Source organism: Pristiophorus japonicus, chromosome 30 (assembly GCF_044704955.1).
Source record: "Pristiophorus japonicus isolate sPriJap1 chromosome 30, sPriJap1.hap1, whole genome shotgun sequence".
NCBI classification, from domain to species: domain Eukaryota; kingdom Metazoa; phylum Chordata; class Chondrichthyes; family Pristiophoridae; genus Pristiophorus; species Pristiophorus japonicus.
In genome coordinates, this window is record NC_092006.1 from 11,952,232 (window position 1) to 11,979,522 (window position 27,291).

Here is a 27,291-nt window from a genome sequence, read left to right on the forward strand (position 1 = left end):
CGAGGGGATTTGAGTACAGGGGCAGGGAAGTGTTACTACAGTTGTACAAGGTCTTGGTGAGGCCACACCTGGAGTATTGTGTACAGTTTTGGTCTCCTAACTTGAGGAAGGACATTCTTGCTATTGAGGGAGTGCAGCGAAGGTTCACCAGACTGATTCCCAGGATGGCGGGACTGACATATCAAGAAAGACTGGATCAACTGGGCTTGTATTCACTGGAGTTCAGAAGAATGAGAGGGGATCTCATAGAAACGTTTAAAATTCTGACGGGTTTAGACAGGTTAGAGGCAGGAAGAATGTTCCCAATGTTGGGGAAGTCCAGAACCAGGGGTCACAGTCTAAGGATAAGGGGTAAGCCATTTAGGACCGAGATGAGGAGAAACTTCTTCACCCAGAGAGTGGTGAACCTGTGGAATTCTCTACCACAGAAAGTAGTTGAGGCCAATTCACTAAATATATTCAAAAAGGGAGTTAGATGTAGTCCTTACTACTAGGGGGATCAAGGGGTATGGCGAGAAAGCAGGAATGGGGTACTGAAGTTGCATGTTCAGCCATGAACTCATTGAATGGCGGTGCAGGCTCGAAGGGCCGAATGGCCTCCTCCTGCACCTATTTTCTATGTTTCTCTACCCCTCCCTGTCTCTGTAACCACCTCCAACCCCCCTGAGATCTCTGCACTCCTCCAATTCTGCCCTCTTGAGCATCCCCCGATTTCCATCGCTCCTCCATCGGTGGCCGTGCCTTCAGCTGCTTGGGGCCCCAAGCTCTGGAACCCCCTCCCTAAACCTCTCTGCCTCTCTCTCCTCCTTTAAAACACTCCTTAAAACCGACCTCTTTGACCAAGCTTTTGTGCACCTGTCTTAATACCACCTCCTGTGGCTCGGTGTGAAATTTCTATCTGATTTATGGTCCTGTGAAGTACCTTGGGATGATTTAAAATGCAAAGACGCTGTATAAATGCCAGTTGTTGTTGTAGCTGTCTTGCCCATTCCACGTTTTACGGCCTTGCGTTGTGTCTAAACCTGTTGTAGGTTTTGCGTCTAATCCCTGTGTTGGTGTAGGCTATTTTCCTATAATGATGGTTTCGTACCCTGTACAATGAAATTCTTCAGTGATGTACTGTGGTGTGAGAAGGCAGGGGAGCAGAGAGCCAGAGGCATTGAAAGAACGCAGCATTGCCAGGAAAATATTCCGGCCTACGTATTTCTAGCGTTGAAATGTATTTCCCACACTGATCTATGGACAGTAGGAACTTGTTACGCAGTAGGTCTGTGCAGCAGAGCTGGTCTAAGTCGTCCTGGTTAACCTTTGCCACTGGACCAAGACCTAGCTCTGTCAAGCCCGTGTGGTGGCTGGTGTGCAACGGTCACCCCACGTTAAAAAAATCCACCCACAGGCATCTTCCACCCTTCAGGATGTAGTTCGGGACCTAGAATGTCAGGTCCCTCACTGAAACACCTGTGAACTCATCCCTTCTTGGTGTGGAAGCAAGTCATCCTCGATACGAGGGACCGCCTACTACTAATACTCGTATTTCCCACTCACCTGTGTCGAAGGCTTGATACCACCGTCGCAGAAGCAAAATACTGCGGATGTTGGCAATCTGAAATACAAACCGATATTATGGAAGCACTCAGTGGATCAGGCAGCAACTGTGGAGAGAGAACATAAGAACATAAGAATTAGGAACAGGAGTAGGCCATCTAGCCCCTCGAGCCTGCTCCGCCATTCAACAAGATCATGGCTGATCTGGCCGTGGACTCAGCTCCACTTACCCGCCCGCTCCCCGTAACCCTTAATTCCCTTATTGGTTAAAAATCTATCTATCTGTGACTTGAATACATTCAATGAGCTAGCCTCAACTGCTTCCTTGGGCAGAGAATTCCACAGATTCACAACCCTCTGGGAGAAGAAATTCCTTCTCAACTCAGTTTTAAATTGGCTCCCCCATATTTTGAGGCTGTGCCCCCTAGTTCTAGTCTCCCCGACCAGTGGAAACAACCTCTCTGCCTCGATCTTGTCTATCCCTTTCATTATTTTAAATGTTTCTATAAGATCACCCCTCATCCTTCTGAACTCCAACGAGTAAAGACCCAGTCTACTCAATCTATCATCATAAGGTAACCCCCTCATCTCCGGAATCAGCCTAGTGAATCGTCTCTGTACCCCCTCCAAAGCTAGTATATCCTTCCTTAATTAAGGTGACCAAAACTGCACGCAGTACTCCAGGTGCGGCCTCACCAATACCCTGTACAGTTGCAGCAGGACCTCCCTGCTTTTGTACTCCATCCCTCTCGCAATGAAGGCCAACATTCCATTTGCCTTCCTGATTACCTGCTGCACCTGCAAACTAACTAAGAAGCAAGAGTTAACGTTTCAGATTGGTGATCCTTTGTCAGAACTGGAAAAAGTTCCAGATGTAACAGGATTTATACAAATGTAATATAGTATGAGGCGGTCCCTCGAAACGAGGATGACTTGCTTCCACACCAAACAGGGATGAGTTCACAGGTGTTTCAATGAAGGACCTAATATTCCGGATCCCGAACTACATCCTGAAGGGTGGAAGATGCCTGTGGGTGGATTTTTTTAATGTGGGGTGGCCGTTGCACACCAGCCACCACACGGGCTTGACAGAGCGAGGTCTTGGTCCAGTGGCGAGGGTTAACCAGGACAACTGGAGACCAGCTCTGCTGCAGGGACCTAGTGCGCACACATATCGCAGTGTGGGCTGGCCTGTGCTGTCACTGGGCCCTCGCCTCTTCTGGGCTCCAGATTCACGCCTTTCCCTGGCCCCCGATCACGACGCTCCTGTGCCCCGATCTCTCACTGCTCCTCCGCCCTGATCAGAAACAGGACGTCAGTTAGTCTCCTCTTGGAGACATCAAATCTCGACACTGTTATTTGAAATATCAAAATAATAAACTCCAGCCTAGTTGAAGGCTTATTAACATCAGCAGAAACAAACGGCAACTAACAGAACGAACACAGTTCATTAGGATGTGAATAACAGCGGAATCCAAACCCTGCAGTCACTCACCAACGAGTTCACACTGAGGCGAGGCCGTTCACCTGCTCAGTGTGTGGGAAGGGATTCACTCAGTCATCCAACCTGCTGACACACCAGCGAGTTCACAAGTGACTTATACATGTACAGGGGCAGGGAAAGGGTGGGGGGGGGGAGGAAAGAACAAAAGGGAAGGTCTGTGATAGGGTCTGATAGGCGAGATTAAATGACAAAAGGGATGAGGGTACGAGGCAAAAGGAGATGGTAATGGAACAAGTTAAGAGACAAAAGATGGGGCTGGAGGAAGTGTAAATGGGAATGGCAGAATCTTCTGCTGCCTCCCCAAAAAATGGTGGCAGAGATTATGATCTGCATTTGTTGAACTCGATGTTGAGTCCAGAAGGCTGTAAAGTGCCTAAACAAAAGATGAGGTGCTGTTCCTCGAGCTTGCGTTGAGCTTCGTTGGAACAGTACAGGAGGCCGAGGACGGAGAGGTCAGAGTGGGAATGGAGCGGAGAATTAAAGTGACAGGCGACCGGAAGCTCGGGGGTCATGCTCACGGTCTGAACGGAGGTGTTCCACAGAGCGGTCACCCCAATCTGCGTTTGGTCTTCCCAGTGTCGTCGTCATTATAGGCAGTCCCTTCAAATCGAGGGAAGACTTGCTTCCACTCTAAAAGTGAGTTCTCAGGTGGCTGAACAGCCCAATACGAGAGCCACAGTCCCTGTCACAGGTGGGACAGACAGTGGTTGAGGGAAGGGGAGGGTGGGACTGGTTTGCCGCACGCTCCTTCCGCTGCCTGCGCTTGGTTTCTGCACGCTCTCGGCGACGAGACTCGAGGTGCTCAGCGCCCTCCCGGATGCACTTCCTCCACTTAGGGCGGACTGATCTTTGGCCAGGGACTCCCAGGTGTCGGTGGGGATGTTACACTTTATCAGGGAGGCTTTGAGGGTGTCCCTGTAACGTTTCCTCTGCCCACCTGGGGCTCACTTGCCATGTAGGAGTTCCGAGTAGAGCATTTGCTTTGGGAGTCTCGTGTCGGGCACACGGACGATGTGGCCCTGCCCAGCGGAGCTGGCCGAGTGTGGTCAGTGCTTCAATGCTGAGGATGTTGGCCTGGTCGAGGACGCTAACGTTGGTGCGTCTATCCTCCCAGGGGATTTGCAGGGTCTTGTGGAGGTGGTATTTCTTCAACGATGTGAGGTGTCTATTGTACATGGTCCATGTCTCTGAGCCGTACAGGAGGGCGGGTATCACTACAGCCCTGTAGACCATGAGCTTGGTGCCAGATTTGAGGGCCTGGTCTTCGAACACTCTCATCCTCAGGCGGCCGAAGGCTGCGCTGGCACACTGGAGATGGTGTTGGACCGCGTCGTCGATGTCTGCCCTTGCTGATAATAGGCTCCCGAGGTATGGGAAATGGTCCACGTTGTCCAGGGCCGCGCCGTGGATCTTGATGACTGGGGGGGCAGTGCTGTGTGGCGGGGTCAGGTTGGTGGAGGACCTTTGTTTTACGAATGTAGAGCAGCGAATTCGATATACTAAATTGTTCATTGTTAGCCTGCAAATGCAGGGTCAATGTACCCCGTTGTGTCTGAGGAGGGGCTGGAAGAGGGACACACAACACCACGTGGAATAGACAGCGGACCAGTCCCAGTCCCATACCCTGGGCCAACATATTGGGCGTGGCACTACGCCGGAATTAAAGCTATGTTGCAACTCGTTAACCTCGGCATCCTCATCAACTTCCGATCTGATCCGCGCATTCCCAGTTTTTGTCTCGGAGTGACGGCACTGACAGATTTTATTTCTTTTGCTCGTCGGCTGAATCATTCCCCCAACTCTCGGCAGCCAAAAATGTTTTGTTCTAATTCATAAATAATGAATTCATTATTGAGTCTCGGTACAGTCCAATTCCCCAATCCAGGCCTTTAAAGTGAGATATGAAGGGGTTCGATAGGATAGACATAGAGAATGCAGGCCTCTCTGTGTGGCTATGTTGTGAAGTATGCAGAACATTTGCAGAATATTGGGGATGGATCATTGGGCTTCGCAGGATAAGTGCGATGAGAGGCGTGAGTTCGCGGCCCAAGAGAAGCGAGGGCCCAGGGGCAGCACGGGCCCAGCCCACACTGTGCGATATGTGAGCGCACTCGGTCCGTGCAGCAGAGCTGGTCTCTAGTCGTCCTGGTTAACCCTGGACCAAGACCACGCTCTGTCAAGCCCATGTGGTGGCTGGTGTGCAACGGCCGCCCCACGTTAAAAATATCCACCCACAGGCATCTTCCACCCTTCAGGATGTAGTTCGGGACCCGGAATATTAGGTCCTTCATTGAAACACCTGAGAACTCATCCTTTTTTGGTGTGGAAGCAAGTCATCCTCGCTTCGAGGGACCGCCTATGATGATGATTTCCACTTGTGGCGGAGACCCAAACTAGGGGGTCATAAATATGAGAGAGTCACTATTAAATCCACAGGGAATTCAGGAGAAACTTCTTTACCCAGAGTGTGGTGAGAATGTGGAACTCGCTGCCACAGGAAGGGGTTGAGGCGAATAGTATAGGTGCATTTAAGAGGAAACTGAATAAACACATGAGGGTGAAAGTAATAGAAGGATATGGGGATGGGGTGCGATGGAGAGAGGTGGGAGGGGGTTGGTGTGGAGCATAAACCCCAGCATGGAGCGGTGGGGCCCAATGGCCTGTTTCTGTACTGAACAAGCGATGTGATTAATGTCAGTCTTAGCTTGGCTCAGTGGATAGCACTCACATTTCTGAGTCAGAAGGTTGTGGGTTCAAGCCCCGCTCCAGACACGTGAGCCCAAAAATCTAGGCTGGCGCTCATTGCAGTGCTGAGGGAACGCCACACTGTCGGAGGGGCAGTGCTGAGGGAGCGCCGCACTGTCGGAGGGGCAGTACTGAGGGAGCGCCGCACTGTCGGAGGGGCAGTACTGAGGGAGTGCCATACTCTGGGAGGGGCAGTGTTGAGGGAGCGCCGCACAGTCGGAGGGGCAGTACTGAGAGAGTGCCGCACTGTGGGAGGGGCAGTACTGAGGGAGTGCCATACTCTGGGAGGGGCAGTACTGAGGGAGCGCCGCAGTGTCGGAGGGGCAGTGCTGAGGGAGCGCCGCACTGTCGGAGGGACAGTGCTGAGGGAGCGCCGCACTGTCGGAGGGGCAGTACTGAGGGAGTGCCGCACTGTCGGAGGGTCAGTACTGAGGGAGTGCCGCACTGTAGGAAGGGCAGTACTGAGGGAGCGCCGCCGTGTCGGAGGGACAGTGCTGAGGGAGTGTCGGAGGGGCGGTACTGAGGGAGCGCCGCGCTGTCGGAGGGACAGTGCTGAGGGAGTGCCGCACTGCCGGAGGGGCAGTACTGAGGGAGTTCCGCACTGTGGGACGGTCAGTACTGAGGGAGTGCCGCACTGTGGGACGGTCAGTACTGAGGGAGCGCCGCACTGTCGGAGGGGCAGTACTGAGGGAGTGCCGTACTGTCGGAGGGACAGTACTGAGGGAGCGCCGCACTGTCGGAGGGGGCAGTACTGATGGAGCGCTGCACTGTCGGAGGGGCAGTACTGAGGGAGCGCCGCACTGTCGGAGGGGGCAGTACTGAGGGAGCGCCGCACTATCGGAGGGGGCAGTACTGAGGGAGCGGCGCACTGTTGGCGACGTTGCCTTTCGGATGAGACGTTAAACTTTCCGCCCTCAGATGGGTATAAAAGATCCCATAGCCACTACTGGAAGAAGAGCATTGTGATAAATGATCAAATAATCTGTTTGTTAGTTGTTGGTTGAGAGATAAATTTTGCCCAGGATACTAGGAGTTCTCGCCTGTTCTTCAGTAGTGCTGTGGGATCTTTTACGTCTACCTGAGAAGGATTGTAAGAAAGGGAGGAGGCCATTCAGCTCCTCGAGTCTATTCTGACATTTTATTGTGGCTGATCTGCCTCGTTGCTCCGTAACCCTTACATAAGAATTAGGAGCAAGAGTCGGCCATTCGGCCCCTCGAGCCTGCTCCGCTATTCAGTGATATCACGGCCGATCTTCCACATCAACTCCACTTTCCTGCCTGATCCCCATATCCCCCGATTCCCTTAATATCCAAAAATCTATCGATCTCAGCCTTGAATATACCCCAAGACTGAGCCTCCACAGCCCTCTGGGGCAGAGAATTCCAAAGATTCACCTCCCTCTGAGTGAAGAAATTCCTCCTCATCCCAGTCCTAAATGGTCGCCCCCTTATCCTGAGACTGTGACCACTAGTTCTAGACTCCCCAGTCCGGGGGACTTCCCCAACATCGGGAACATTCTTCCTGCATCTACCCTGTCAAGCTCTGTAAGAATTGTGTATGTTTCAATGAGATCACCTCTCATTCTTCTAAACTCTAAGGAATATCGGCCTAGTCTGCTCAATCTCTCCTCATAGGACAATCCCCCCATCCCAAATTTATCTGATAAAAATCTATCAACATCAGTTTCAAAAACTCCAATTGATCCTTTTGCAGGAGAGAGTTCAAGAATTTATGGAATTCTGCGTGCAGTTTTGGTTTCCATATTTCCGAAAGGATATACTTGCTTTGGAGGCAGTTCAGAGAAGGTTCACTCGGTTGATTCCAGAGATGAGGGGGTTGACTTATGAGGAAAGGTTGAGGAGGTTGGGCCTCTACTCATTGGAATTCAGAAGAATGAGAGGTGATCTTATGGAAACGTATCAGATTATGAGGGGGCTTGACAAGGTGGATGCAGAGAGGATGTTTCCATTGATGGGGGAGACTAGAACTAGGGGGCATGATCTTAGAATAAGGGGCCACCCATTTAAAACTGAGATGAGGAGGAATTTCCTCTCTCTGAGGGTTGTAAATCTGTGGAATTCTCTGCCTCAGAGATCTGTGGAAGCTGGGTCATTGAATAAATTTAAGGCAGAAATAGACAGTTTCTTAACCGATAAGGGGGCGGGCAGGGAAGTGGAGCTGAGTCCATGATCAGATCAGCCATGATCGTATTAAATGGCGGAGCAGGCTCGAGGGGCCGAATGGCCGCCACCGACTCCTATAATGTAATTCCACTTTGCTTTGTGTGAAAAATGTGCTATTGGATTTCGCCCCCAAACGGCCTGGCTCTAATTTTAAGCTGATGCCCCTCTTGTTCTGGACTCCCCCCAACAGAGGAAACAGCTTCTCTGTTGTGGGGCCGATAACCAGCGCAAATATAATTAAATATATTCAAATAGGGCAGACAGGGCCTCGATTCAATGCTCCATCTGAAGGATGACACATTTTCCTGTGCAGCACTCCCTCAGGTGAGAGAGTGAGCACTGGTCGAAGGCTTGAGGCAAAATAAATATTCTTGTATTGTCCCTTCGACAGTAATCCCCTGACTGTTGAATCACTGCTGTTTTTCGTTGAACAGTGCCCCTTCCGAGCGCTGTGATTGGTGCGTATCATATGTCCTCTGCCATTGGTGCACGATATCCACGTGACCTAAAGGACTGACGTCACTGGGCAGCTTAAATTGAAATCAAAAATTCCCTTGAAGAATGGGCTGATCGGATGAGACGTTAAACCGAGGCCCCGTCTGCCCCCTCAGGTGGACATAAAAGATCCCACGGCCACTATTGGAAGAAGAGCAGGGGGAGTTCTCCCCGGTGTCCTGGGGCCAATATTTATCTCCCAATCAACATCACTAAAACAGATGATCTGGGTCATTATCACATTGATGTTTGTGGGAGCTTGCTGTGCGCAAATTGTGTGCCATGTTTCCCACATTACAATCGTGACTACACTCCAAAAGTACTTCACTGGCTGTAAAGTGCTTTGGGACGTTCGGTGGTCGTGAAAGGCGTTATATAAATGCAAGTCTTTCATTGATTGGGGAAACACTCATCAAGGACACCGAGGCAGTCAGGGCCCGCTAGAAGGAGCACTTTGAAGATCTCCTCAATCGAGGCTCTGCCTTTGACTCGAGTGTTCTCGACTCCATCCCGCAGCATGTGACCCGCCACCACCTCAGTAAAACCCCTACACTGCACCAGGTAGAAAAAGCCATAAGACAGCTTAAGAACAACAAGGCTATGGGAGCGGATGGAATCCCTGCTGAGGCGCTGAAATATGGCGGAGAGGCGCTGCTGGCGCGAATACACGACCTCATCTCTCTCATCTGGAGGGAGGAGAGCATGCCGGGAGATCTCTGAGATGCAGTGATCGTGACCCTCTTTTTAAAAAAAAAGGGGACAAGTCCGACTGCGGTAACTACAGAGGAATCTCCCTGTTATCAGCCACTGGGAAAGTCGTCGCCAGAGTTCTCCTCAAGCGTCTTCTCCCTGTGGCCGAGGAGCACCTTCCGGAGTCACAGTGCGGATTTCGTCCCCTACGGGGTACAACGGACATGATCTCTGCAGCGCGACAGCTGCAGGAAAAATGCAGGGAGCAGCGCCAGCCCTTATACATGGCCTTCTTCGACCTTATAAAGACCTTTGACACTGTCAACCGCGAGGGTCTATGGAGCGTCCTCCTCCGTTTCGGATGCTCCAAAAAAGTTCGTCACCATCCTCCGCCTGCTCCACGACGACATGCAGGCCGTGATCCTTACCAACGGATCCATTACAGACCCAATCCACGTCCGGACCGGGGTCAAACAGGGCTGCGTCATCGCTCCAACCCTCTTCTCAATCTTCCTCGCTGCCACGCTCCACCTCACAGTCAACAAGCTCCCCGCTGGAGTGGAACTAAACTACAGAACCAGTGGAACGAAACTACAGAACTTCGCCGTCTCCAGGCCAGGTCCCAGACCACCCCAACGTCTGTGATCGAGCTACAGTACACGAGCGACGCCTGCGTCTGCGCACATTCAGAGGCTGAACTCCAGGACATAGTCGACGTATTTACTGAGGTGTACGAAAGCATGGGACTTATGCTAAACATCCGCAAGACAGAGGTCCTCCACCAGCCGGTCCTTGCCGCACAGCACTGCCCCCCAGTCATCAAGATCTATGGCACGGCCCTGGACAAAGTGGACCATTTCCCATACCTCGAGAGCCTCTTATCAACAAGAGCAGACATTGACGACGAGATTCAACACTGCCTCCAGTGTAGCCTTCGGCTGCCTGAGTAAATGAGTGTTTGAAGACCAGGCCCTCAAAACTGCCACCAAAGCTCATGGTCTACAGGGCTGCAGTAATACCTGCCCTCATGTATGGCTCAGAGACATGGACCATGTACAGGAGACACCTCAAGTCGCTGGAGAAATACCACCAACAATGCCTCCGCAAGATCCTACAAATCCCCTGGGAGGACAGACGCACCAACATTAGTGTCCTCGATCAGGCCAACATCCACAGCATTGAAACACTGACCACACTCGATCAGCTCCGCTGGGCAGGCCACATTGTTCGCATAGAAACATAGAAAATAGGCGCAGGAGTAGGCCATTCGGCCCTTCTAGCCTGCACCGCCATTCAATGAGTTCATGGCTGAACATGCAACTTCAGTACCCCATTCCTGCTTTCTTGCCATACCCCTTGATCCACCTAGTAGTAAGGACTACATCTAACTCCTTTTTGAATATATTTAGTGAATTGGCCTCAACAACTTTCTGTGGCAGAGAATTCCACAGGTTCATCACTCTCTGGGTGAAGAAGTTTCTCCTCATCTCGGTCCTAAATGGCTTACCCCTTATCCTTAGACTGTGACCCTTGGTTCTGGACTTCCCCAACATTGTGAACATTCTTTCTGCATCTAACCTGTCTAAACCCATCAGAATTTTAAACGTTTCTATAAGGTCCCCTCTCATTCTTCTGAACTCCAGTGAATACAAGCCCAGTTGATCCAGTCTTTCTTGATAGGTCAGTCCCGCCATCCCGGGAATCAGTCTGGTGAACCTTCGCTGCACTCCCTCAATAGCAAGAATGTCCTTCCTCAGGTTAGGAGACCAAAACTGTACACAATACTCCAGGTGTGGCCTCACCAAGGCCCTGTACAACTGTAGCAACACCTCCCTGCCCCTGTACTCAAATCCCCTCGCTATGAAGGCCAACATGCCATTTGCTTTCTTAACCGCCTGCTGTACCTGCATGCCAACCTTCAATGACTGATGTACCATGACACCCAGGTCTTGTTGCACCTCCCCTTTTCCTAATCTGTCACCATTCAGATAATAGTCTGTCTCTCTGTTTTTACCACCGAAGTGGATAACCTCACATTTATCCACATTATACTTCATCTGCCATGCATTTGCCCACTCACCTAACCTATCCAAGTCACTCTGCAGCCTCATAGCATCCTCCTCGCAGCTCACACTGCCACCTAACTTAGTGTCATTCGCAAATTTGGAGATACTACATTTAATCCCCTCGTCTAAATCATTAATGTACAATGTAAACAGCTGGGGCCCCAGCACAGAACTTTGCGGTACCCCACTAGTCACTGCCTGCCATTCTGAAAAGTACCCATTTACTCCGACTCTTTGCTTCCTGTCTGACAACCATTTCTCAATCCATGTCAGCACACTACCCCAATCCCATGTGCTTTAACTTTGCACATTAATCTCTTGTGTGGAACCTTGTCGAAAGCCTTCTGAAAGTCCAAATATACCACATCAACTGGTTCTCCCTTGTCCACTCTACTGGAAACATCCTCAAAAAATTCCAGAAGATTTGTCAAGCATGATTTCCCTTTCACAAATCCATGCTGACTTGGACCTATCATGTCACCTCTTTCCAAATGCGCTGCTATGACATCCTTAATAATTGATTCCATCATTTTACACACTACTGAGGTCAGGCTGACCGGTCTATAATTCCGGTCTCTTTCTCTCTCCCTCTTTTTTTAAAAAGTGGGGTTACATTGGCTACCCTCCACTCCATAGGAACTGATCCAGAGTCAAGATTGCATTCAAGTCTGCATTCCAGACACGAGACTCCCAAAGTAAACGGTTTACTCGGAACTCCTTCACGGCAAACGAGCCAAAGGTGGGCAGAGGAAACATTACAGGGACACACTCAAAGCCTCCCTGATCAAGTGCGACATCCCCACCGACACCTGGGAGTCCCTGGCCAAAGACCAGTCCGCCTTAAGTGGAGGAAGTGCATCTGGGAGGGCGCTGAGCACCTCGAGTCTCGTCGCCGAGAGCGTGCAGAAACCAAGTGCAGGCAGCGGAAGGAGCGTGCGGCAAACCAGTCCCACCCTCCCCTTCCCTCAACCACTGTCTGTCCCACCTGTGACAGGGACTGTGGCTCTCGTATTGGACTGTTCAGTCACCTAAGGACTCATTTCAAGAGTGGAAGCAAGTCTTCCTCGGTTCCAAGGGACTGCCGAGGATGATGATGATGAAAGTTTGGGAGGGCAGGGTTCAGCATTTGTGTCCTATTTATTACAAAATTAGTAGTAACGTGGTAAGGAAAGGATAGAAAGACTTGCAGAAACGCGGCCACCAATTTGCGCACAGCAAGCTCTCACACACAGCAATGTGATAATGACCCAGATCATCTGTTTTAGTGATGTTGATTGAGGGATAAATATTGGGCCCAGGACACCGGGGAGAACTCCCCCTGCTCTTCTTCCAATAGTGGCCCCGAGATCTTTTACATCCACCCGAGAGGGCACCGTTTAATGTCTCATCCGAAAGATGGCCCCTCCGACAGTGCGGCGTTCTCTCAGTACTGCCCCTCCGACAGTGCGGTGCTCCCTCAGTACTGCCCCTCCGACAGTGCGGCGCTCCCTCAGTACAGCCCCTCCGACAGTGCGGCGTTCTCTCAGTACTGCCCCTCCGACAGTGCGGTGCTCCCTCAGTACTGCCCCTCCGACAGTGCGGCGCTCCCTCAGTACAGCCCCTCCGACAGTGCGGCGCTCCCTCAGTACCGCCCCTCCGACAGTGCGGCGCTCCCTCAGTACCGCCCCTCCGACAGTGCGGCGCTCCCTCAGTACCGCCCCTCTGACAGTGCGGCGCTCCCTCAGTACCGCCCCTCTGACAGTGCGGCGCTCCCTCAGTACTGCTCCTCCGACAGTGCGGCGCTCCCTCAGTACTGCTCCTCCGACAGTGCGGCGCTCCCTCAGTACTGCTCCTCGGACAGTGCGGCGCTCCCTCAGTACTGCCCCTCCGACAGTGCGGCATTCCCTCAGTACTGCTCCTCTGACAGTGCGGCGCTCCCTCAGTAATGTACAGACGGAAAACCAAATGGATACTGAGTTTTGTTTTAACAAATCTTATTTCCTTTTGTTTTGCAGAGAATGTAGTCTCTGAAGCCTAGTTGTGTCATTTCCCTCTCGCGCTCGCTTTCTGTCAATTGGTTTCTCATCCAGGATGGCGTCATTCGTCGCATGACCTGCACACCTTCAGTCTTTGTCGCTCTGAATGGTTCCGGAGACTCCGCCAGGTAAGAGAGTTGCCACTTGCTGCAGGGGAAGGCGGGCTGCTTCACGGCTCGACCAAAGGTGGCGCTGTTGAGGGAGTGCAGGTGGGTGGCAATCATTTTGCGACATCTGACAATGGCACATCTTGGTTTTCCGAGCTTTTTCTCTTCTGAAGGCCTTGTGCAATACATTCGCGTAACCTCTGGCAGAATTCCTGTACAAGTAACCATTAAGGCCAAACAGTTTTGGAGATCATGCCAGCCATGTCCAGTCCTGCGCTTGTCCGACATCCGCATCCGCATCTTGTGGCAGGTCTAATTTGTTTCCACATACTTTAACATCTCTAGATGTGTTTAGTCATGGTGCTCCAGCCATCATGGAGTAGGGCAGGCTTGATGGACCTGCTGGTCTTTTCCTGCCCCTCAACTCAACCCAGCCCAGTCCAGCTCAACCCAGCCCAGTCCAGCTCAACCCAGCCCAGTCCAGCTCAACCCAGCCCAGTCCAGCTCAACCCAGCCCAGTCCAGCTCAACCCAGCCCAGCCCAGTCCAGCTCAACCCAGCCCAGTCCAGCTCAACTCGACACAGCCCAGCCCAGCGCAGCTCGTCCTAGCCCAACCCAGCTCATCTCAACCCGACCCAGCCCAGCCCAACCCAGCCCGACTTGACCTGACCCAGCCCAGCTCAACCCAGCCCAGCCCAATCCGACCCGACCCAGCCCAGCCCAGCTCAACCTGACCCCAGCCCAGCTCAACCCGACCCAGCTCAACCCAGTCCAGCCCAACCCAGTCCAGCTTGACCCGGCCTAGCCCAGCTCAACATTGTCAAGGGCCTTCAATGAGTTTATGTCAGCAGAGAAAACAAACCCTCTGCCTTGTTCCTCCCTTGCGTGCTGACCACGTGTTGGACCTGAAAGGGTGGTGATAACCCAACGTGTCAGCCTGGCGCTTCTGGTAGCACTCTGGGCCAAAAGGGGTCGGATGGAGCCCCCACCCCACACTGAGACTTGAGAGCCTGCCCCAGGATCGCACGCACAACTAAGAAGTGCTGCATTGTCAGCGGTGCCGCTCATTGGCTGCCATGTGAAGCTGAGGTCCTGCCGACCTGGTTCGAACTGTAACGGGGCCACGCTCGACTTGGTGTTCTGGGAGGGTGAGATGGTAACGTGCAGTGTGATACAGACCAGTATCAGTATTATTTGCCCGGGCTCTTCCTTCACTTAACACGTAAACAGCCTCAACATGTTCATGCACCGTGCCGAAGTTTCGACGAAGTTGTTCTTGTACGTGTAGTGGCGGCGGACATGTGTTTGGGTTCCCGCTTGTTGTGTGATGCTGGTTATTAATCATTTGCTTACATCTGCTCCGTGGGTGGCTACTGAGGGGCAGGGGGGGATGTGTTTAGTCATGATGCTCCAGCCATCATGGAGTTGGGGCAGGCTTGATGTTCGGGACAGTTTCCTAGAATAATACGTTATGGAACAAACCAGGGAAGAGGCTATTTTAGATCTTGTATTGCGTAATGAGTAAAGGATCCTTTGGGGAAGAGTGATCATAATACGATAGAATTTCACATTACGTTTGAGAGTGACTTGCCTAAGTCTGAAACTAGAGTCTTAAATCAAAGCCTCCCTGATAAAGTGCAACATCCCCACCGACACCTGGGAGTCCCCGGCCAAAGACCAGATCGCCCTAAGTGGAGGAAGTGCATCCGGGAGGGCGCTGAGCACCTTGAGTCTCGTCACCGAGAGCGTGCAGAAACCAAGCGCAGGCAGCGGAAGGAGCGTGCGGTAAACCAGACCCACCCACCCCTTCCCTCAACCACTGTCTGTCCCACCTGTGACAGAGACTGTGGTTCTAGTATTGGACTGTTCAGCCACCTAAGGACTCGTGTTAAGAGTGGAAGCAAGTCTTCCTCGATTCCGAGGGACTGCTTATGATGATGAAACTTAAATAACAGCCAATTACATAGGGCGAGTTGGCTAAGGTAGATTGGCAAAATAGATTAAAAGGTACGGCAGTCGATAAGCAGTGGCTAGCATTTAAAGAAATATTTCATAATTCTCAACAAAAATACATTCCATTGAGAAACAAAAACTCCACAGGAAAAGTGATCCATCTGTGGCTAACTAAAGAAGTTGAGGATGACATTAGATTGAAAGAAGAAGCTTATAATGTTGCGATGAATTGTAGTAACCCTGAGGATTGGGAGAGTTTCAGCAACCAGGAAAAGATGACCAAAAAATTGATACAAAAGGGGAAAAAATAGACTGAGGGAAAACTGTGCAATAAAACAGATTGTAAGAGCTTCTACAAGTATGTAAAAAGGAAGAGAGCACCAACAGTAAACATTGGTCCCTTAGAGGCTGAGGCAGAAGAAATTATGGGGAATAAGGAAATGGCAGAAACGTTAAACAAGTAGTTTGTATCTGTCTCCAAGTTTGCAGATGACTCTAAGCTGGCTGGCAGTGCGAGCTGTGAGGAGGACGCTAAGAGACTGCAGGGTGACTTGGACAGGTTAGGTGAGTGGGCAAATGCATGGCAGATGCAGTATAATGTGGATAAATGTGAGGTTATCCACTTTGGTGACAAAAACAGGAAGGCAGATTATTATTTGAATGGTGACAGATTAGTAAAAGGGGAGGTGCAACGAGACCTAGGTGTCATGGTACATCAGTCATTGAAGGTAGGCATGCAGGTACAGCAGGTAATAAAGAAAGCAAATGGCATGTTGACCTTCATAGCGAGAGGATTTGAGTATGGGAGCAGGGAGGTCTTACTGCAGTTGTACACGGCCTTGGTGAGACCACACCTTGAGTATTGTGTGCAGTTTTGGTCTCCTAATCTGAGGAAGGATATTCTTCCTATTGGGGGAGTATAGTGAAGGCTCACCAGACTGATTCCTGGGATGGCTGGACTGACATATGAAGAAAGACTGGATCGGCTTGGCTGGAATTTAGAAGAATGAGAGGGGATCTCATAGAAATTTATAAAATTCTGATGGGACTGGACAGGTTAGATGCAGGAAGATTGTTCCTGATGTTGGGGAAGTCCAGAACCAGGGGTCACAGTCTAAAGATAAGGGGTAAGCCATTTGGGACCGAGATGTGGAGAAACTTTTTCACCCAGAGTTGTGAACCTGTGGAATTCTCTGCCACAGAAAGTTGTTGAGTCCAGTTCGTTGGACATATTCAAAAGGGAGTTAGATGTGGCCCTTATGGCTAAAGGGATCAGGGGACATGGAGAGAAGGCGGGAGTGGGGTACTGAAGTTGCATGATCATATTGAATGGCGGTGCAGGCTCGAAGGGCCGAATGGCCTGCTCCTGCACCTATTTTCTATATTTCACAGTAGAAGTCAAAAAGCAAACCTAAAATGGTGGGGAACCAAGGGTCTAATGAGGGTGAGGAACTTAATGTAAAGTAGAGAAAAAGCACTAGGGAAACTAATGGGCCTAAAAGCCAACAAATCCCCTGGACATGATGGCCTACATCCTAAGGTTGTAAAAGAGGTGGCTGCAGAGATAGTGGATGCATTGGATTTGATCTTTCAAAATTCCCTAGATTCGAGAACGGTCCCAGCGGATTGGAAGGTAACAAATGTAACACTGCTTTTCAAGAAAGGAGGGAGAGAGAAAACAGGGAACTACCTGGAACAGTTAGCCTGACATCAGTCAACGGGAAAATGCTGGAATCCGTTATTAAGGAAGTACACTTAGAAAATCATAATTTGATTGGGCAGCGTCAACATGGTTTTATGAAAAGGAAATTGTGTTTGACAAATCTATTCGAGTTTTTTGAGGATGTAACTAGCAGGGTAGATAAAGGGGAACCAGTGGATGTAGTATATTTGGATTTTCAGAAGGCATTCGATAAGGTGCCACATAAAAGGTTACTGCACAAAATAAAAGTTCACAAGGTTGGGATAATATATTAGCATGGATAGAGGATTGGCTAGCTAACAAAACAGAGAGTCGGGATAATTGGGCCATTTTCCGGTTGGCAACAATAACTAGAGGGGTGCTGCAGGGACCGGTGCTGGGGCCTCAATTATTTACAATCTATATTAATGACTTGGATGAAGAAACCAAGTGTAATGGAACCAGTTTGCTTATGATACAAAATGGGTGGGAAAACAAATTGTGAGGAGGACACAAAAAAACCTGCAAAGGGATATAGACAGGTTAAGTGAGTGGGCAACAATTTGGCAGATGGAGTATAATGTGGGAAAATATGAGGTTATCCACTTTGGCAGACAAAATAGAAAAGCAAATTATAATTTACATGGAGAAAAATTGCAAAGTGAGGCAGTATAGAGGTACCTGGGGGTCCTTGTGCATGAAACACAAAAAGTTATTATGCAGGTACAGCAAATGATCAGGAAGGCAAATGGAATGTTGGCCTTTATTGCAAAGGGGGATAGAGTATAAAAGCAGGGAAGTCCTGCTACAGTTATACAGGGTATTGTTGAGGCCACACCTGGAATACTGCGTGCAGTTTTGGTCTCCTTATTTAAGGAAGGATCATCGTCCGTCATCATCATAGGCAGTCCATCGAACGAGGATGATTTGCTTCCACACGAATTCACAGATGTTTCAATGAAGGACCCGATGTTCCAGTCCTGAACTCCAATTGAGAGGGTGGAAGATGCCTGTGGGTGGATTTTTTTAACGTGGGGTGACCGTTGCACACCAGCTACCACACGGGCTTGACAGAGCGAGGTCTTGGTCCAATGGCAAGGGTTAACCAGTCCGACTGGAGACCTGCTCTGCTGCACGGACCCAGTGCGCTCACATATCGCACAGTGTGGGCTGGGCCCGTGTTGTTCCTGGGCCCTCGCCTCTCCTGGGCCCCATACCCTCATTCACTGCACCTCTGCCATGATCTCGCGCCGCTCCTCCGCCACAATCTTCACCGCTCCTCCGCCACGATCCCTCACCGCTCCTCTGCCACAAAAGCACTCGCCGCACCTCCGCCACAATCTCCCTCCGCACCAAACGTTCGCTGAGCCTCCGTCGCGATCGGCCACTAAATCTCAGCCACGATCCGCCAACACTGCACCGCCCCGATCGCTCAGCGCACGTCCGCCACGACCTCCCAGCTCCTCTGCTTTACAAGGGTCCCGCCGATGCTCCTGCCCACGCTCCAAACGGCGACCTGGGTCCTGAAGACGTCGCCCAGTCGCCCGCCTCAAAGCCGTCGCACATTTGTGTCAGTTCGCGCTGGACCCTGGGGCATCATGGGCCACCCCGACCTGCGAGAGAACATCTCCGCAGGGCGGGGCTATAAAAAGAGCTGGAGCGTGACACTGTAGCTCCCAGCTCGAGCAAGGAAGGATATACTTGCATTGGAGGCTGTTCAGAGAAGGTTCACTCGGTTAATTCCGGAGATGAGGGGGTTGACTTATGAGGAACGATTGAGGAGGTTGGGCTATACATACTGGAGTTCAGAAGAATGAGAGGTGATCTTGTCGAAACGTATAAGATTATGAGGGGGCTCGACAAGGTGGATGCAGAGAGGATATTTCCACTCATAGGGGAAACTAAAACTAGGGGACATAGTCTCAGAATATGGGGCCGCCCATTTAAAACTGAGATGGGGAGGAATTTCTTCTCTGAGGGTTGAGGGTCTATGGAACTCTCTGCCTCAGAGAGCTGTGGAGGTTGGGTCATTAAATATATTTAAGGCGGAGTTAGACAGATTTTTGAGCGATAAGGGAATAAAGGGTTATGGGGAGCCTTCAGGGAAGTGGAGCTGAGTCCATGATCAGATCAGCCGTGATCTTATTGAATGGCGGAGCAGGCTCGAGGGGCCGAATGGCCGACTCCTGCTCCTATTTCTTATGTTCTTATCTCCTCCAATTCTGGCCTCTTGAGCATCCCCCGATTTCCATCGTTCCTCCATCGGTGGCCGTGCCTTCGGCTGCCTGGGCCCCAAGCTCTGGAACTCCCTCCCCAAACCTCTCCGCCTCCTTCTCCTTTAAGATGTCGCTTGAAACCAACCTTTTTAACCAAGCTTCTGTCCTAAGGCCCAAATTTCCACATGGATTTTTTTCGGCGCGGTTGTAGAGGTACGCCCGATTTTTTTTTTTTTAGTAGTCCAACTGCGCCGGAAAAAAAAGGTCCAAGTTTCGCCGACATAACCTTTGATTTTGGAGCGTCGTTAAGCTCTGTGGGTGGAGCCTAAGGCCTGCGCCGAAAAACAGGTTGCCACGGTAACGAGGGATGCTCTGGAGGGCTGAGGCACAAATAAAACATTTCCCCTTCGTAAAATAGACCACTAAGTGAGCCTTGAGACAACAGACTGAAATCTCGATATATTCCTTTATTCCTTTTTGAGCATTTATGGATTTTTTTCACCCCGACGGTGCCGATACCCTGCAATCCCAGGCTGAAAGGCCCCCCCCCCCCCCGCACCGGCCCACTTTTATCCCGGGCCGAAAGGCCCCCCCACACAGCTCCGCACCTCTCCCGGGCCGAAAGACCCCCCTCCACCCCCCGGCCATGTCTTCAGCTCTGCTGAAACAATGGCGTCTTCTCTCTGCCGATTTTCTCTCCTCTGTGCGGCTTTCCTTAAGTGTAGGGAGGGGTTTTCGGAAGGGTGCAGTGCGCCGATTTAGAAAAAAATCCGCCTTGGCCAAACTCGCTTAAATGGCCAGAAGTGGCGCAGGTTCCGCCCCCAGTGACGTCAAAAAATCGGGAACTTAAAAAATCGGACGTGCCGGCTTTAGAACGGTGCAGAAACTTTGGCGCAGCTCTCCGATTTTAGTCTGCTCCATAAAAAGCAGCATAGGCCAAAAAAACAGTGCAAAATGGTGGCGAAAATTCAGCCTCTAATATCTCCTTACACGGTTCGATGTCACATTTTGACTGCGCTCCTGTGAAGCGCCTTGGGGCGTTTGTCCGATGTTGAAGACGCTATATGAATGCGACTTGTTGTACACAACATATCATCATCGTCCCGCGTGTCGAGGATGACTTGCTTCCACGCCAAAAAGGGATGAGTTCGCAGGTGTTTCGATGAAGGACTTAATATTCCGGGTCCCCGAACTACATCCTGAAGGGTGGAAGATGCCTGTGGGTGGATTTTTTTTAACGTGGGGTGGCCGTTGCACACCAGCCACCGCACGGGCTTGACAGAGCGAGGTCTTGGTCCAGGGGCAAGGGTTAACCAGGACGACTGGAGACCAGCTCTGCTGCATGGACCGAGTGCGCTCACATATCGCACAGTGTGGGCTGGGCCTTGTTGTCCCTGGGCCCTCGCCTCTTCTGGACCCCAAACTCACGCCTCTCTTGGGCGCTCTGATCACGTTGCACCACAATCTCTTGCCGCTCCTTCGCCCCGACCTTGCCGCTCCTGCTGTACCTGCCCACGCTCCAATCAGCAACCTCGACCTTGATGACGTCCATCCAGTCACCCTCCTCACAGCCGTTGCTCTGCAGCACACGCTGTACCTTGAACTGGTATGCTCCTTTGTCGGCCCTGACCTGCTGATGGCCCTTGCAGGTTGGGGCCGCTGTGTTGAATGCCCTTGCCATCCATGAGCTCATCATTGATGATTGCATCGACATCATGACCCTGACGGAAATTTGGCTGAGGGATGATGACACCTTGCCTTGAAACACAACATATAGCACGCTGTAGATTCCCGCAGCAGTGGGGTCAGGTGGTAGACGAGAAAACTTGGCCCATTTCTTCGATTTTAATCCACAAATGCAAGCAGGCAGACATGATCAGAAATGCAGCTGCAACACGTATAGAACAGCGGGTGTTAATGCCATAGTGGCTGTGAAATCTGTACCAAGAGTTATTCAAGAGCTGAGCATTTTGCTGGTGGCAATTCTGCAATATTATTGGTGGAATGGCCTCTTAATGTGAAGGCACTTTGCCTTATCGAGGGAGTAAGCACTGCTGTTTCTGCCCGAACTAAACCAAGCACACACACATATACCTGGCAACATCGACATTGATGCAAAAAGCTAAATGGCAAAAGTACCAGAGGGGGAGATGGGGAGAATGTGTTTTTGACGCAGCGAGTTGTTGTGATCGGGAACGCGCTGCCTGAAAGGGCGGTGGGAGCAGATTCAATCGGGACTTTCAAACGGGGGAATTGGGTAAATACTGGGCGGGGAGAAATGTGCCGGACTGTGGGGAAAGAGCAGGGGGGAGTTGGACTGAGACTGACTGGATCGCTCTGTCACAGAGCTGGCACAGCACGGGCTCCATGGGCCCAATGGCCTCCTACATTGTATCCTTTCTATGATGGTGTTTATTTCTTTTAAGCCACTATAAGAGGTCGCCCATTTTAAATGTGGATGTTTCAAGTAGTGGGGACAGTGCAGAGTTTTATCATTTGACACAGGTTGGAGCTGAACCCAATCACTAACGCACTCCCAATTTCCTATTGAGTTGACCCTTCCTCAACACAAAAGGATAGTTTGCAGGTACAGCAAGTGATCAGGATGTCCAATGGAATCTTGGCCTTTATTGCAAAGGGGATGGAGTATAAATGCAGGGGAGTCTTGCCACAGCTGTACAGGGTATCGGTGAGGCCACACGTGAAATACTGCGTGCAGTTTGGTTTCCAATTTACGAAAGGATAAACTTTGGAGGCAGTTCACTGGGTTGACTCCGGAGATGAGGGGGTTGACTTATGAGGAAAGGTTGAGTAGGTTGGGCCTCTACTCATTGGAATTCAGAAGAATGAGAGGTGATCTTATCAAAACGTACAAGATCATGAGGGGCCTTGACAAGGTGGATGCAGAGAGGATGTTTCCACTGATGGGGGAGACTAGAATTAGGGGGCATGATCTTAGAATAAGGGGCCGCCCATTTAAAACTGAGATGAGGAGAAATTTCTTCTCTGAGGGCTGATAATCTGTGGAATTCGCTGCCTCAGAGAGCTGTGGATGCTGGGACATTGAATAAATTTAAGACAGAAATAGACAGTTTCTTAAACGATAAGGAGATAAGGGGAGCGGGCAGGGAAGTGGAGCTGAGTCCATGATCAGATCAGCCATGATCGTATTAAATGGCGGTGCAGGCTCGAAGGGCCGAATGGCCTACTCCTGCACCTATTTCTTATGTTCTTATGTTCCTCTGTGGGTGATGGGTGGATGGGGGAGTCGGGTGCAGAGTTGATGAAGAGGGCAGTTGTTAAACTCCAATCATAAAATAGTACAGGTTTAGCACAGAAGGAGGCCATTCGGCCCATTGAGTCAGCACCGGCGAGCGTGGTCTAACCACGGTCCTGAACAAGTGTAATATAACTTCTCTGCTTTTCAATTCTATCCCTCTGGAAATGAACCCCAGCTCTTTGGTTGCCTTTTTTAATGACCTCGCTGACCTGCGTCACTGCTTTTAGTAACTTGTGTAACTGTCCCACCAGATCCCTTTGCCCTCTACCCAATTTAGACACTCATTTTCCTTTTGCGCCAAGCTTTTCAGCTTTGTTTAAAACTCATTCACGGGATGTGGGCATCGCTGGCAAGGCCGGCATTTATTGCCCATCCCTAATCGCCCCGCGAGAAGGTGGTGTTGAGCCGCCGCCTTGAACCGCTGCAGTCCGTGTGGTGAAGGTGCTCCCACAGTGCTGTCAGGGAGGGAGTTCCAGGATTGTGACCCAGCCACGATGAAGGAACGGCCGATGTATTCCCAAGTCGGGATGGTGTGTGACTCGGAGGGGCACTTGCAGGTGATGGTGATTCTCATCGCTCCACCATCGGTGACCGTGCCTTCAGCTGCTTGGGCCCCAAGCTCTGGAACTCCCTCCCTAAACCTCTCCGCCTCTCTCTCCTCCTTTAAGACGCTCCTTAAAACCGACCTCTTTGACTAAGCTTTTGGTCACCGGTCCCCAATATCTCCTTGTGTGGCTGGGTGTCAAATTTTGTTTAATAACGCTCCTGTTTAGCGCCGTGGGACATTTTACTACGTTAATGGCGCTATATAAATGCAAGTTGATGTTTTATTCATTCTGGGGACGTGGGCATCGCTGGCAAGGCAAGTGGAATGTTCCATCACACTCCTGACTTGTGCCTTGTAGATGGTGGAAAAGCTTTGAGAAGTCAGGAGGTGAGAGAACCGATATAACGTCGGCTAACATGGACACCAGGACTCAATCATCATCAAGGGCAATCCCTCGGAATCGAGGAAGACTTGCTTCCACTCGAAAAGTGAGTTCTCAGGTGGCTGAACAGTCCAATACGGGAACCACAGTCTCTGTCACAGGTGGGACAGACAGTGGTTGAGGGAAGGGGTGGGTGGGGAGTCTGGTTTGCCGCACGCTCCTTCCGCTGCCTGCGCTTGGTTTCTGCACGCTCTCAGCGATGAGACTCGAGGTGCTCAGCGCCCTCCCGGATGCACTTCCTCCACTTAGGGCGGTCTGGTCTTTGGCCAGGGACTCCCAGGTGTCAGTGGGGATGTTGCACTTTATCAGGGAGGCTTTGAGGGTGGTCCTTGTAACGTTTCCTCTGCCCACTTGGGGCTCGCTTGCCGTGAAGGAGTTCCAAGTAGAGCGCTTGCTTTTGGAGTCTCGTGTCGGGGGCATGCGGACAATGTGGCCCGCCCAGTGGAGCTAATCGAATGTGGTCAGTGCTTCAATGCTGGGGATGTTGGCCTGGTCGAGGACGTTAACGTTGGTGTGTCTGTCCTCCCAGGGGATTTGTAGGATCTTGTGGAGACATCGTTGGTGGTATTTCTCCAGCGACTTGAGGTGACTACTGTACATGGTCCATGTCTCTGAGCCATACAGGAGGGCGGGTATCACTACAGCCCTGTAGACCATGAGTTTGGTGCCAGATTTGAGGGCCTGGTCTTGTAACACTCTCTTCCTCAGGCGACCAAAGGCTGCGCTGGCGCACTGGAGGCGGTGTTGGACCTCGTCACAATGCATTGAATACACGGGCTGGGGTCTGTGTACAGTGGATTGAATACGCGTGGTCAGGGTCTGTGTACAGTGGATTGACAACACGGCCCGGTGTGGATTGAATGCAGTGTTCAGGGATACGGCTGCAATTCTGGACTGCCTCCAACTGCAAAGTGCTCTTTGAGATCTGGAAAGTCTATTCAGATTGTCTGGCTTGAATGGGACGGAGTGAGACTGTGTTAATGTTGCAGCTGGAACAATCTGATCTTAAATCGGGTTGGGGCTTCGACTTCGAAGCCAAGATGTGTACATTCCAGCTCGTGCAGAAAATGCTTTAATGAGGGCAAAGCAGTATGTCAGTCCGCACTTTCTCAGCGAAATTGAGTGGCTGCTAGATCTGTGTGGGTGTGTCCCTTGCCCCTGGGATTGAAGTCGAAGAGTAACTCTCTCCCAGGCACTGTACACTCTTTCCCCCAGTAATTTATTTTATTCATTGGATATGGGCGTCGCTGGCAAGGCATTCCTAATTGCCCTCGACAAGGTGAGCCGCCTTCTCGAGTACAACTGAGTGTCTCGCTAGGCCAACTCAGAGGGCAGTTAAGAGTCATTAGGCAACATTGCTGTGGGTCTGGAGTCACATACACGACGTGTGGTGGCCCCAACCTGCGAGAGACCATCAGCGGCAGCTCGGGGCCTTAAAAGGCGGGTATCATCATAGGCGGTCCCTGAATCGAGGATGACTTGCTTCCACGTCAAAAAATTCACAGGTGTTTCAATGATGGACCTAATATTCCAGGTCCGAACTAAATCCTGAAGGGTGGAAGATGCCTGTGCTTGGATTTTTTTTAACGTGTGGTGGCCGTTGCACACCAGCCACCACACGGGCTTGACAGAGCGAGGTCTTGGTCCAGGGGCAAGGATTAACCAAGACGACTGGAGACCAGCTCTGCTGCACGGGCCGAGTGCGCTCACACATCATAGAAGGCCATTCGGCCCTTCAAGCCTGCACCACCATTCAATAAGATCATGGCTGATCATTCACCTCAGTACCCCTTTCCTGCTTTCTCTCCATAATCCTTGATCTCTTTAGCCATCAGGGCCGTATCTAACTCCCTCTTGAATATCTCTAACAAACTGGCATCAACAACTCTCTGCGGTAGGGAATTCCACAGGTTAACAACTCTGAGTGAAGAAGTTTCTTCTCATCTCAGTCCGAAATGGCTTACTCCTTATCCTAAGACTATGTCCCCTGGTTCTGGACTTCCCCAACATCGGGAACATTCTTCCTGCATCTAACCTGTTCAGTCCCGTCAGAATTTTATATGCTTCTATGAGATCCCCTCTGATTCTTCTAAACTCCAGTGAATACAGGCCCAGTCGATCCAATCTCTCCTCTTGTGTCAGTCCCGCCATCGCAGTATGGGCTGGGCCCATGCTGCCCCTGGGCCCTCCCCTCTTCCGGGCCCCGAACTCACGTCTCTCCTGGGCTCCGATCACGTCCCTCTACAATCTCTCGTCGCTCCTTTGCCCTGACCTCGCCGCTCCTGCTGTATCTGCCCACGCTCCAATCACCTTGATGACGTCACTCTTCACTGCCGTTGCTCTCCTGCTACAGGGTACAGTGCGAGCCGGTTTGGAAGAAGGTGATTGGATTGGAAGTTCAGCATAACCAAGGTCGGTGGTTGGAGCATGGGCAGGTACAGCAGGACCAGCGAGGTCAGGGCGAAGGAGCGGCGAGAGATTGCAGAGCGACGTGATCGGGGCCCAGGGGAGGCGTGAGTTCAGGGCCCAGGGGCAGCACGGGCCCAGCCCACACTGTGCGATATGTGCGCGCACTCGGTCCGTGCAGCAGGGCTGGTCTCCAGTCGTCCTGGTTAACCCTTGCCCCTGGACCAAGACCTCGCTCTGTCAAGCCCGTGTGGTGGCTGGTGTGCAACGGTCACCCCACGTTAAAAAAAATCCACCCACAGGCATCTTCCACCCTTCAGGATGTAGTTCGGGATCCGGAATATTCGTCCTTCACTGAAACACCTGGGAACTCATCTTTTTTGGAGTGGAAGCAAGTTATCCTCGATACGAGGGACCGCCAAAGAAAAAGTCTCCCGCGCTCTCCGTCTCCCGGGCCTTCCGTCTCCCGCGCTCTCCGTCTCCCGCGCTCTCCGTCTCCCGCGCTCTCCTCTCCCGCGCTCTCCCTCTCTCCCGCGCTCTCCCTCTCCCGCGCTCTCCCTCTCCCGCGCTCTCCCTCTCCCGCGCTCTCCCTCTCCCGCGCTCTCCCTCTCCCGCGCTCTCCCTCTCCCGCGCTCTCCCTCTCCCGCGCTCTCCCTCTCCCGCGCTCTCCCTCTCCCGCGCTCTCCCTCTCCCGCGCTCTCCCTCTCCCGCGCTCTCCCTCTCCCGCGCTCTCCCTCTCCCGCGCTCTCCCTCTCCCGCGCTCTCCCTCTCCCGCCCTCTCCCTCTCCCGCCCTCTCCCTCTCCCGCCCCCTCTCCCTCTCCGCCCTCTCCCTCTCCCGCCCTCTCCCTCTCCCGCCCTCCCTCTCCCTCTCCCTCTCCCGCCCTCTCCTCCCCCCTCTCCCTCTCCGCCCTCTCCCTCTCCCGCCCTCTCCCTCTCCCGCCCTCTCCCCTCTCCCGCCCTCTCCCTCTCCCGCCCTCTCCCTCTCCCGCCCTCTCCCTCTCCCGCCCTCTCCCTCTCCCGCCCTCTCCCTCTCCCGCCCTCTCCCTCTCCCGCCCTCTCCCCTCCGCCCTCTCCCCCTCCCGCGCTCTCCCCCTCCCGCGCTCTCCCCGCCCGCCCCGCCCCCTCCCCCCGCGCCCCCCCGCGCGCCCCCTCCCCCGCGCGCCCCCTCCCCCCGCGCGCCCCCTCCCCCCGCGCGCCCTTCTCCCGCGCGACCTTCCCCCCGCGCGCCCCCTCCCCCCGCGCGCCCCCTCCCCCCGCGCGCCCTCTCCCCCCGCGCGCCCTCTCCCCCCCCCCGCGCGCCCTCTCCCCCCCCCGCGCGCCCTCTCCCCCCCCCGCGCGCCCTCTCCCCCCCCGCGCGCCCTCTCCCCCTCCCCCCGCGCGCCCTCTCCCCCCCCCCGCGCGCCCTCCTCCCCCC

General features: G+C 52.2%; 1 long non-coding RNA gene across 1 annotated transcript in view; it reads left to right on the forward strand.

Moving 5' to 3' along the window:
- Nucleotides 1–23,510, forward strand: part of LOC139240265 (uncharacterized) — a 41,634-nt gene extending 18,124 nt beyond the window's left edge. Inside the window, exons 2-3 of the long non-coding RNA XR_011588700.1 lie at nt 13,224–13,372; nt 23,387–23,510. This is a non-coding gene — a long non-coding RNA (uncharacterized lncRNA). The remainder of the gene's footprint in view (nt 1–13,223; nt 13,373–23,386) is intronic.
- The last annotated feature ends 3,781 nt before the right edge of the window (nt 23,511–27,291 follow it).